Source organism: Phalaenopsis equestris, unplaced genomic scaffold (genome assembly GCF_001263595.1).
Source record: "Phalaenopsis equestris unplaced genomic scaffold, ASM126359v1 Scaffold000019, whole genome shotgun sequence".
NCBI classification, from domain to species: Eukaryota; Viridiplantae; Streptophyta; class Magnoliopsida; order Asparagales; family Orchidaceae; genus Phalaenopsis; species Phalaenopsis equestris.
Genome location: NW_018164461.1, coordinates 328,358 through 342,107, shown reverse-complemented (window position 1 = coordinate 342,107; position 13,750 = coordinate 328,358).

Genomic DNA, 13,750 nt, shown 5'->3' with positions numbered 1-13,750 from the left:
TTAAAAAACTAAATTTTATAAATTATAATATATAATAAATTAATATTAATATACTATATTAGTAATATACTAATATAGATAATATATATTTATATAATATAAGTTATATAATCAATATAATATATTATTTATATATATTAATATTAGGGATGTGAAACTGGCTCGTCGTTCGTGAACAGCTCAGGCTCGGCTCACGGCTCGGTCGTTAAAAAACGAACACAAACAATGACTTCACGAACAATTTCCAACACGAGCGTATTTCAAACAAACTAAATTTCAAACGAACTGAACACGAACACAAGCCATATTCGTTCGTGTTCGGTTCGTATACACCCCTAGTGACATGCACCACTAAATGCTTCATACCTACCATTCATAATAAATGAGAAATCTTTATATGCATCAGAAAGAAACAAAATTATGTCAGAAACTCAATTACATCAAGTAAGAAGGTGACTAACAAATTCAAACCAGATTTGATCAATGAACATAATAAATCGAGCTCTGAATATGGCCTTCAATGGCCAAAATTAGTCTTGTGAATGCGATTAATTTTAGAATCACTTTGTCAATGGTTCTAAAATTTGTAAGAAGCTGTCAACAAGTAAGCATCTTGCATAATTAATGAGGTCGGGCATAAAGGAGTCCACCATAACAAAAAATGGGGGCTAGATATAATGGTCAAATTTCAAAGAAATCAGAGTCAAAATACTTAGAAGCTAGTGCAACAAACAAATAATGAAAGAATAAAGCAATAATAAACAAAATAAATAGGAATTAGAAGGGTGGAAGATGCAAGAGTATGATCAAAATATGTTTTTTCTATTTCCTGTAAATAAGACTATCTAAAAGATTCATTGTTCCCGAATGAAAAAGTATTCCATACGAAGGTGTCCGATCTAGACCGCTCATCACAGTAAAAGTTGTATTTCGGTGTGCCCCATTTTTCATTTTTTTTTTTGAAAAAAAAAATTGATGGACTGTGGTGTGCAGTCTAGATCAAACACCTGCATGCGGTGTCCGTATGGAATAATTTTTTCTGAGAAGCACCTTGTTCGCAACACTTTTTGTGTCGGATTCTTAGCATCCATCACATTTCACATCCCTTTTTTAGGTCACCCTCACTTTTAAAATAATAAAGGTAATACTATAACATGAACAAAAGCTAAGAAGAAACAAAAAGTGTAGCTAAAAAAATATTTGTATAGAAAAATCAGTATAACATAAAACTAATATGAGTAATTCAAAGCAAATCAGACCATTTTTTTACCAGAGAAAATGTATGCAAGAGATCCTTTATAAAGACTCTCATAACCAAACTAGAATATAAAATCAAATTTATTTTATTTTGTTTTCATGAGACCTCCCACGATGACATATGATCATGATCAATTACATCTTAAGAAAAACTTAGGAATACTCAGATAAAAGGTGATATGTTTATTTTAAAATATTCTTTTGAAACATAGAAAGTCAAGGAGATTTCTAACGGTTCTAATACCAGAAATTCTCTAGTTGTCGTGGCAAAAATACACCATCATGTAGAGGATGAATCCCGTAACCTGATAGATAGATACCACTAAATTAAGAGAGCATATGGTACACATTTACAAAGACTTGGCAAAGGAAAAGATTGCGCCCAAAGGGGGTAGATCAACGAGTAGGTCAAAGAAAAACCTAGACATGTTGAGATAGCCTGGTTGGGACTCCATGGACCCATCCACCCATATTATTGAGACCCCAAATGTGCTAAGCTATGAAGGTAGTTGACCTAACCTAGAAGGAGGATCACTTCATCAAAAACTCACATGTTACATCGTCCAAAATGATCTAGTAAATTTGAAGCTAAAAGAAAGAAATGTCTAAGCTTCTATGACTATAACTAGAACAAAATGAGAATAGGGATTATACTTGCCAAGAGTATGGATAGAAATCCTATAAGAAAGAGGAAGAAGAAATAAATGACTTAGTTACAAAACTAAGCCATTTCACAAAGGACTTATAATCTCAACAGGATCAGGAAAGCCTTTAATATCATATATCGTACTAGACAGACACCTAATCATAAAAGACAAATGTTATGCGGGTCAAATTGGGAAATAAGAGTTCTCTTCTTGGGTAATATAATATGTATGTAGTGAGGCCCTATTAGAACGCTCGAGGGTAACATTCATGCATTTTATGATCATTTTAAATTGTCCTAAAAGCCAGGCAAGAAATAAAGTAACAAATTTTTAAAAATTTAATATTTTTAGTATTAAATTTTATTGAGAATATATCTATTAAAAATAAATTATGGTAAATCTTTTATTGTAATGAGCCTAGTCATGTTCGTATACAGACAAACTATGAACATAAGAAAAAGCTACCATAGACAATGTGTTAATATGTAAACACTCAATATAAAAAATAAGAGCAACACTATCGTTGGGTTGGCTAGAATCCGAAAAAAGATAAAGAGTGGTCAGGCTCCTTATATACATGCATGAACATAGAGCTATATAATAAATTTATAATCTAGAATTAAGGTGTGAGGCATGAGCAAACAACTAAAGGTCCTCTACACACATTTCCTACTCTAAGCTTCGAGACTCGTGACCATATCTTATTTTCAATACAAACTCTTCTAGGGATTTTAAAAGTACATAGGAAAGTCAAAAATAATACTCTACCTATAAAATAGAGGGTAGCATGGGTTATATCATGTAACGTGTAAAAAAACTGTATCCTATTGGAAGAGCAACACCTACAAAAACTGTGTTAATCTAATATCATTAAGCTCCTCTCTTTTTGCATATGTTTCTCTGTAAGGAAAACATATTATAAATTTATTAGTGCACAAATCTTACACACTGTAAAGTATACACAAAGCACTCAAAGTGTGAAATAGCCAACACAAGCCAAAGAACAATAGTTGTGCACAAAAATCCTTAACTTTAACCTAACCTGGTTCTAAACATAAACGACAAAGTGTTACCAAACCAACATCCAAGTACTAGGCATGTAGTACAAGGGCTAAAGGTTTCCACGTTGATCTTGATAGGGTCACTAAGTTGGCCCTATCTCAAACATCTTAATGAGCTAATCTTCATCACGATAAGTGATAGAGGTTAGTCCATGTCTATATTTGGAATGATTCTATGAGATCTGATTGTAATAGAATAATTCACATTATCAAACTGGATAAACCAGCAGGTAATACTCATTTCCTTATACAACCATAGGATAAACTAAAAGTAGTTGAAGCTTCATCACAAACATGTTGACTCATGCAACCTGGATCTATAGAAAGAAAACAATTGTTCATCTTGGACAAAGTAAAATAATTAGTGCATATAGATGTGACGTATGTAAAATCTAGTGCATGGGAATTTAATCCCCAAAAGCACGACACACAATGTCATCATGATATGAATAACAAAATAAAGGTAAACCAATGTAAAAAAGGCATCAAACAAGTGAGTGCAACAAAATTTCAATGACATAACTTGATTTGGTTTTGAGGCATCAAACATACACAAAGGTAGAATAAACACATGATACAAAAAAGATGTAATGACATGCAAAACATAACTCAAAAGAATTCAGACATATATACATTCACTCCCAAATAGTGAATGAACTTCAACATCTTTCTGCAAGCCTCACCAGGAAGTCAAAAAAAAATTAAAAAGAACAAACTTACACCGAGTCACATCAATGTCATTGGTGTGTCATGGCCCAACATAGGCATTGTGGTGCTCCCCCACTCGAGGCACCGAATTGTTAATTCTATAATGATTTTTTTAAATCCACTCTGTGATGTCTGATCCTAGCATCATGGCATCATAAAATGTGGTAGTTGATGATGGATGTGTGTCTTAATCATATGCAAGGCCATGACACCCAGTATTGGCACTGTGGTGCCATGCCCTAAATGGATTTTTTGCTCCTGGCTTGGCTGGTTGTGCTCACAAAATCCTATAAATACTTTGAAAAAACCCAAAGGCTTTATAGTGGGCTAAAATCGGTGCAAATACATGTCTTTTCTTATATGCACCTCAACAAATCCAAGACATATATGACTATATGTGAACTAATATTAAATAGCAGTTTATTTGGGAAAACTTGTTGTACCTTTAGTATCTGCTAGATGACTACTTGGATAACCTAATGGATTCGTACACGTAGTCTTGTGGTGGCCCCAAAGTCCACAACTAATGTATTTGTGAATAATTTGATTTTCTTGGCATTGGTTTCTATAAAGTTCTTAAATCTCCTTTTCTTAGGCATGTCTACAGACCTTAATGTATTTGGTACACCAATTTGCATAGCATCGTTAGATATTTACCATTTTTTCTTCCTTGGAAAGGTTGACATTGGGCATTCATATGTCATTATATATCTAACCATAATGTAAATAACATATAAGTAAATTGTATTGAATAGAATCGAGAAATTGTAATGAGAATTTTCTAGCTAACCACACAATAATTATTATCAACATAAAAATACAATGGTGGGCTCTCTTTTAAGCTACTAAAATCAACTGCATGAATGCATGAAAGTCCAATTATTTAACAGAATCTATTACTACATGTTGACCTCACTTTTGGTTGAGGTCTAGTTTTTCCTCTTTAGTAGCCTAGGGTTTATAATAGGACTTTCCTGTTGACTACTCCTGGATGACTAGAAAAGGAACCCTCACCATTAGAAACACTGAACCATTCTTTTCTGAACTTGAAGTTCCACATATTAGTCCTAACCTCTAGCACTTAGCAGATGGGGTCAATATAAGAGAGCTCAAGGTGATTCCCCATAGGACTGCTTGGCCTTAAGGTTAATCCTGGATGTTGGTTTAGAGCTGGTTCACTCACTTGCGCTCACTTTCACTCACTTTCACTCATAACCCTAAACCCAGGCTTTGTCAACTTTGATCCTCTGATCCTTTGGGAGACTCAGGTAGATGGTCCCCTAGACCCACTAGTCCTAGGCTGGGGTTTAGGCTGGGGTTTAGCTAGAGGCTGGGGTTTAGCTAGGACTAGTACATAAAGGACCCAAATGGGGATTCCATTGGTCCATGGCTCACATAGTGTGGTTTACACCTCAATTTTACAAAAATATCCAACTTAGCATTTACCAAAATACCCTCAAACCCTAAGTTTGGCCAAAATTTGCAATTTCACCCAAAATACCCAAATGTGTTCAAAAATCATTTCAAAACATTTCAAACTACCTAAATTGCTAACTACCCAAATTACCCGAAACATCCCAAAAATTTCAAATTTACCAAAATACCCCCTAATTTACCAAAATTACAAAAATAACATTAGTATATTAAACTTTTCCAAAACCTCCAAAATCATCTCAAATGTCCCCAAAACCAATTTGGACCTTTCAATTAAACCCAATTTGACCTTTTTTTACCAAAATCCTCAAATTGCCCTTAAGGGCCGAATTTCCCCAAATTCACCCCAGATGTCAATCAATTTGACCCCAATCTCCCCTAATTTCAATTCTAAACTCAAATTCATCATGTATATGGTCATTTCAAACCAAATCCAAGTTTAATTGACCTATGCTTTGAGCTCAATTTTGATCCAAATCAAAACCCCCAATTTTGAACATATGACTCAATCTCACCCAATTGAACTCCCATGGCCCACTCAATTGCCTCAATTTAGATCCTAAACAGTTCAAAACACTTCTACATACAAAATTGAACCCTAAATTAGCCTTGCTCAAGCTTCAATTCCACTCAATTTCAACCCAATTTCAAAATTCCCAAATTTTTTGTAATTTGGCCATGTCTCCAAATGTCACCTAATTGAATGCCCAAACCTTAAAATTTACACCCAATTGATGTTGAGAATTCATCATGATATTCCTCTAGACCATTTTCAACCATCCATTTTGATTTAACCCAACTCTAGCCCAACCTAATCCCAAGTCTAACTCAACACCCCTAAATTGACCACATGCCCAAATTCCTCCAAATCAATTCAAAATCACTCCAAATCTTTTCCAAACTCTTCATGACAATCAAACCCAAACCTTGCTTTGGAATTCGATTTTGAACCCCCAACTTCTAGCAATTTTGACCTAAATTGAACCCCCTTCACCAAAATTGACTTAGCCATGCCAAAGTCGCCAAATTAATGTCACAATAGCCACCATTTGGACCCTAGTGACCAGGATAGACTCACTTAGCCCACCCTAGATAAGTCGTGGACCAATGGTCCCTTGATTTAGAGGATTTTAACCTTTTCTAGGCCTAAGCCAAAATATCTCCACCATCATGCCAAACCATTAAGGGTTAATCATAATTAACCCTCCCCCTGGCTCACCCGACTCCTCTGGCCACCACCCCTGACCCTACCGACCGGCCTAGTGGCCATAAAACCCTAAAACCGAGAGCCCCCCCCCTTAAATCAAAACCCAAAGCACCCATCCAAGCTACACAGCTCTAATTGGCTCTTAGCACTTTGAAGCCCTCCACCTCAGCTTCACATTGCAACCAAATTGAAGCCCTGAGCTCCACCCTAGGTCATTCTCTTTAAAACCCTCCTCCATGGCCAAAAATTCCATGAAAAAAAAAAGAGATCCAATTTCCTTGGGAAAACTCTGTCAAATTACTCCCAAAGCTCCTCCAAGACTCCATAAGCTTGTTGCATCCATCTCTTGGCCATTTCCCCCATCATCTGAGCTCAATTTTTGAGCTCAAAATCAGGAAAAATTTTGGCCACCCCCAAACTCCAAATTGAACTGCCCTTGAGCTTCCCCAGAGCAAGAGAGGAAGATTCCTATTGAAGTCACCCTCTGTTGACCTCTCCAAGCCACTCCTAGACAAAGGCCGCACCCCATTTCATTGAACGTCTACTTTGAGCTTACACCAGAGGAAACCAAAACATCCAGGAGGTTTGTTGGACTCCACTGAAGCTTCCAGAAGCATCTGATTGAGGCCTCCCCTCTCAGACAAAGGTATAGACCATTAACCCTAAATTTGAGCTCAGTTTGGTCCTTTTGAAGAAAAGTTTGATTTCATGGCATTATAACCGTATGGATGTGTTCTCCTTGAGTAGATGAAGGTGTAGGAGATGAAGGTGTAGGAAGTAGGAACAAATCCCATGTGATTTAGTTGAGTATCGAGTGAGATCTTAGGTCTAGAAGTTAGATGGCTCACGAGCTCTCACTATCAGGGTCGATGACAGAGAACCTTCTGATCGAGTGTGTATTGAACGGATGGACGAGATTGAGTCAGACGGAGTCTTTTTACGTGAACAGTGGGACACGTGGCTGCCGAGTCAGATGGCGGTGCAAAACCAAGAGGCAACGCGTGGCGTTTTAGAGATGACAAGGATGACGCAGTGCGTGATTGGGATGAATAGAAAATTAAGATTTTCTTGATTTAAATAAATAATAGATCTTTGAAAAATGATAATTTTTAATAGAAAAATTATAAAAATAAAAGAAAAATATCCTCTTGCTCAGTGAACAAAGGATAATAATGTGGACCAAAAATAAAAATTATTTGTTAAGTGTATGATTTTTAATTAATTAAATACTCTCTGAGGTATTTTAATTCATTATGATTAAATACTAATCACCATGACTGAAAATTTTTAGGATTGATTCCTCATGATAAAGAGCACATTCTCTGATTTTTCCAAGGTCAGAGAGCACATCTCTGCTTCTAACCCTAATTTTCAAGCCTGAGTAGCTATTTTGGCTTTATTTAATCATATAAATTAAAATGTTCATTAAAAAAATATGAGATCAATTTTGTTAGGTTCTCTTTGGTCAGAGGAACTTAGGAAAAATATTGTGATGATTTAAGAAAATTCTGTATATTTATGTTATTGATTAAATAGTTTTACTTTGTGTTAATTTATTTAAAATAAATATAAATCAAAATTTGAAAAAATCAATTCCACATTGTTCATAAAAATCATTTCAACTCACTGTAAAATTTCAAATTTATTTAAATTGATTTGGCAATTAAAGTGGATTTTGTAAGTAAAAATGGTATTTTTGCACAAAATAAATTATATTAAATTCAATAAGCTTAGAAAAATTATGAAAAATAGTTTTCTAAGTTCCTTGTGATCAGAGGCATTTAATAAAAATAGAATCTATTCTTGTGAAAATATTTTATTTTTAAAGTATATTTTGAATTAAAAATAATTAAAATAATCAAAATTTTTAAAAATACAAAAAATAGTTAAAAATGTGTGTAATTATTCCTTGATCACTTGGGACACCTTAAAATATTTTTCTTGATTTTGCTAAATTAAAAAAAAAATTCTAAAGGTCTAAAATGCATTTTTCTTATTTTCCATTAAAATAATTACAATAAATTCAAAATAAATCATAAAAATATAAAAAAAAATTTCCTCTAAGTTTCTTGGACTTATGAGGGTTTAATAAAAATTTAAAAGTGATTTTTGAAGATTAAAACATATTTTTGTATTTAATTAATCATTAAAAATGACATTTAAATAATTATAATAATTACAATATTATTCAAAAAATTCATGAAATTTTTACTTAAGTACTTTTCTGACCTAGAAAAGCCTCCAATAATTTTCCTGTAAATTAAAACTTCATTTTAATTAAATAAATAAATAAATGTTGAAAAATCCTATTTTTGAGTTAAAATATTTAATTTAAATTAGATCAAATTTTGAGAAATCATACTTTCCTCCCTGATAGTTTAATTAATCCATGGATGGGATACTCAAGGATTTTAAAGGCCATTTGAACTTTACCTGAAGAGTTATAAGATGAAGAGCCCAAAGGGCGAAGTGGTATTTTTAGATTTTGGTGTCTTAATCAAAATTTATGATTAAACTTTGGGGATGAGAAATTTTGATCCTTAATGAATCCATTGAATGATTGAAATATAATGGGTTAAAGTTAGAAACTCACTTACCACATTTTCACAATATCAACAAAACCATAATTTCCTTAATCATCATGGCTTGGAAGTCAATTAAGATCAAATGATTCTTAAGTGTTGGGCTTAAGCTAGAAAGATGATAATTCACTTAAGCCTAAAATTTATGATGATGTGTTCTTTCAATAAGAATAATGTCACTTAAACCGAGATTTTAGCCACCACCATGTTCCTCCATTATGATTGTTAAGGGCTTGGTAGAGACATATGCTCGATGTCTAAACTCAAATGATTGGATTTAGAAGATGATATGATTAGAGATTAACACCTTTTAAGCACTTCAAGCCCATTTTTGATGAGCACCAAATCTTTAATCACTTAGGCTTGCCTTAGGAGCATTCATCCATACAACCTTTAAGTAAAATGTCAAATTGACTAAGTATCATATCCTTGTGATAATTGAATTGTCAAGCTTCACTGGGCAACGGGGTAGCCACACTTTAACCTTGGATGATTAACATTAATGGAACAATAAGATAAGTTCAAGAAATGAACTCAAAATAATTCAAGAGATCTTCAAGGTAGTTCAGGGTCATACCTCGAGCACTTTGAAATTTTTTGGATATTTTGAAGGACAAGTTGAACTTGTCATATTTTGTTCTAGAATCATCCACTAAGAACTTCGAAGGCTCAATAGAATCATACTTTGGGGTTGGATAGCTATACCTTCATCTACACCTGCAATTTAAATTCTTTGCAAAATTATATACATGTCTTGCAAGTACTAACCTTTCAGGTGGAGGAACGAGAAGAATCGACAGGTACGCTTTTAAATTACTGCGTTTACCTTTTTGTACTTCTTGCTTCAAACTTGCATGTTACCCTGCATGAATACAAAAATTGCTAAGATAGCCACAAAACCCAAAACAAAAATTTAAAAATCAAACAAGCTAAAATTCATTGTCATAACATTCAAAATATAAGACAACTCAAAATTTAATCACAAACATCACAAAAAAAAATCACAACTAAATTAAAATATCTCTATCGAGAATCCCTCGGAGGAGGTAACTTGTGGTTGCTAAAGAGACTTCCCATAACAAACATCACAAAAAAAAAAAATCACAACTAAATTAAAATGTCTCTATCGAGAATCCCTCGGAGAAGGTAACTTGTGGTTGCTAAAGAGACTTCCCATGGTCTGAATGAAAGTATAGAACTCATTAGGTTGAGTTTAGTAAATTCATTTGGACAAAGTGAATTCGAAAGAAAATAGTGGTACCAGAACGAGGGAACCGTAGGATCTTAACCGGTGTCGCTATGATCAACTTTAACATGCCTCATAATATTTAAGGAACCACAACCTTAGGGAAATTTGATTTGACATCATAACCTGACACGTTAGAAAGCTTAAACTCGCCACGATAAGGAGCTTGAGTTAGCTTGTGGGCAACACGACCATCTTCAATAGCAGAACATGTCTACATCAGCTAAACCATCCATTCCTTAGAATTAAACAACAAGCCATAGGATTTCGAGGTTGTCCGCGTAGTGTGACATAAATCCTCAATATTATCTTTAGGCCTTTGTATAGTTCTGCTATACAATATAAGCCCTAACTCATTTTAGGACTCCGAGGTTGTCATTCGTCACGACCTAATCCTCACATCTTCCAGGCTATTTGTGTGATCGTTTCACATGAATATAAGCTCTAACTATTAAAATTGGCAGAATGAAACTTTTAAATATTTTATATACAAAAATATTAAAATTGGCAGAATGAAACTTTTAAATATTTTATATACAAAAATGAAGCCAAACCATATGGTAGCTTGGGAAGTCACTGAGGTTCCCTTCAGGATCTATGACATCCCCTAGTTCATCTTTCTTTGGATTCCATAATACAAAATGCTCTAAATTTGAGTTATTCCCCTTTCACACCTCTTTGTTCAATATCATTGAAAAGTCCTATCTCTTTGAACTCCTTGAAAATAATATTCTCTAATTTTTATTGAGGGTTTTCTTAAGTGACTTCGTTTAGTTATCGGATTACCCTTATAGGAAGCTTTTCCGAATCCAGCTTAATATAAATCCTATTTAATTTTTTTATATTAAATAGGGGAACTTGTCAGCTTACAAATAAAAATGGTTTTGCAGACTAAACGAATGTCATATATTTCTTAGTTTATTTGATCGAGTCTCACCCTCAAGTCTTGTGTTTATCTTTCGGGATAGATACATAGCTCAACACCAATTAGATTAGCCAACTATTATAGAAACCATCACCATGTACTCTTTGACTCAGATTCATCTACATTAAATTCTAAGGTAAACAAAACACATTTAAAGAATTTATAGAAATCAATTCACCTAAATATTTTGATTATAGATGTCAGGTATCAAGAGTGATTAGATTTCTTCTACCAATTATAATCCCATCAATAAAAAACTTGAAGCAAACAAAGAATCTCTTGAAAGATCCTTCTCATAGGTGTAAACAATATTAGATCTATGATTTATTCTAATTATATCTTCTTTAAATTTTGACGCCCATTTGTAGTTGTCGTCAATTGCTCCAAATATAATTTCTCTAGCTTCTTCTCTCGATCTCCACAACTTCATATATGATAATTACAAACCATAAGTTGATTCTAGGTTGTGATTAAATTATTTGAGAGGGTTATCTGGATTTTTTTCACAATGTCTCCATTGTTCTGTGCAATCCAAGAAAATGTTCCTTAACTATTTCCACCCTTATTAATACCTGGACATAAATCAATTACTTTCATTTTTCTTACCTCAGAAGTGTGACCATATGCACACACACTATTTCATGCACTCTCCATTGGCATTGTCGATCTAAGCAATACTCCACCACATAAGTTCTATCAGTGGTCTTCATATTGTCTCCAAAATTCTTAGTAATGGCTATAGACCTAATTGCTTGCTTGAAGCTCTTAGAGTCATTGAAGTGTGAGCCCACATGAATAGAGTTATCATATTCCCCTTAACTAGTTAAATCCCATCTCCATTATCTTCAATCTCATCGTTGATATCATCGACATAGCCACAAATTTGAGTGACGACCTCTAAAACATGAAAACCATTTCTAACCTTTTAAACTTATGAACATATGTCAACATCTTCATAGTCTTCTATTATAATCACTAGCTCAATTTTACTAGTTTCATTGACTTGTGTAATCATCGTGGCCACCTTAGTGTCATTTGTGGTGAGCTTATAATCTTTAGGAAATATACCACACATATGATAATGTAGTTTATACGCACGACATATTAGCCAAGTAAGTCACTTGAGCTTTAATTTTTAGCACATCAAAACTATCAGCATTCCTTTTATACTTATTAGTTCTCTATCTCCCACCATCATACTTTACTCTATTTTGATTCTTCATTTGTGTCCAATATCCACCAAATTCAAAACTTATATAAATGCAGTCATTCACGGCCTCCATCAAATTGATTCAGACAACCTAACTATTTAATCAACATAGCTTGAGATTAAAATATAAAGTTCATCAAAATAGTGTCATAAATCTTAAATTTAATAATAGTTAGGGTTTATCCATCTTAACAAGATGGCCTAAAGTGGTCTATAATTGTGTATTCTAAAATCATGTAAATTCACCTAATAAAGAAATTCAAGGAATTACACCCAACAAAATCATTTAGTATCACAAGTAAACAAATATACATACATGTGACATCATCGATAATCAACTAGAAAGAAACTTTCTAGCTACAGCTTCCTCGGCAAAGTGTCAAGCGAGCAGCTTTGATTAAGCCAATTTAGATTAAATCAATCATATTAATGAGACTTTGAATTCTATATTGCATAAGACAGATCTATTTTATCACCCATTGCATTTATCTAGAACCAATGTAGCATTCAATTTCAACACTAAGGAATGCCCAGATATATGAGCATTCGACAAGAGCAGGCATTTTGATGGTGGTTGTCTTTCTCAAGCCAGGAATTTAAACGAGATAATACATAAATATCATGACTTAGTTTCATTGTAATGAAATAGTAGAGATATGGGATAAGACAACATGTTCTTGCTACTTCGAGCAGAAGACAACAGAGCTCAGTGAGAGCAGCTTCTGGAACGGAAATGATGTTTTGGTGGAGAAATTAAACAAGATGAAGGCTGTTTTTCTTAAGCGAGGAATCTTAACAAAGATAATAATCGGGGCATGATTTCAAATAGTAGAAATATGAGAGGAGACAATAGGTGCTTGTTACTTCAAGCAAAGGATAGGAGAGTTCGGTAAGAGCAGGTTACAATGTGAGATGTAGCCAACGTTCTAGTGGAGCAATGAACGCAGGTGGAACCAGTGCTTGAGGGATGTGCTTCTCGAGCAGGTGAAGAGTGAGAGAATTTTTGGTAAGATGTGGTGCCTAAAGAAGAGGAAAGCTTGAATGGAAGTGACGAAGTGTGGTATTTGGTGTAAACAAAGGTTTTCAGATTGAAATGTAATGTTTAAGTTTTTCGGATTGAAATGTTTAAGTATTTGTTATGGTATGGCTCATATATCATATAGGGACAAACGCTGGAACAAAGAGGAGCAGAACGGAACGAAGCGGAAGAATCGACATAAATCCAGAAAAACACACAGAGATTTATCGCCGCTCTGCTCCCGAGGATGTAGGCATCTTTGTCGAACCTCGTTAAATCTCTGTGTGTTCTTCTGGATTTGTGTCGATTATTATTTTTCTTCGACTTAATTTCTCAACAGTATTTAACTCTGCATTTGTAATATGTAAATATCAAAATTTTTGGTTTGACATTTGTAAAAACAATTAAAATTTAATACTTGACCATCTTAAAAGTTAATGTAATAATCACATCAA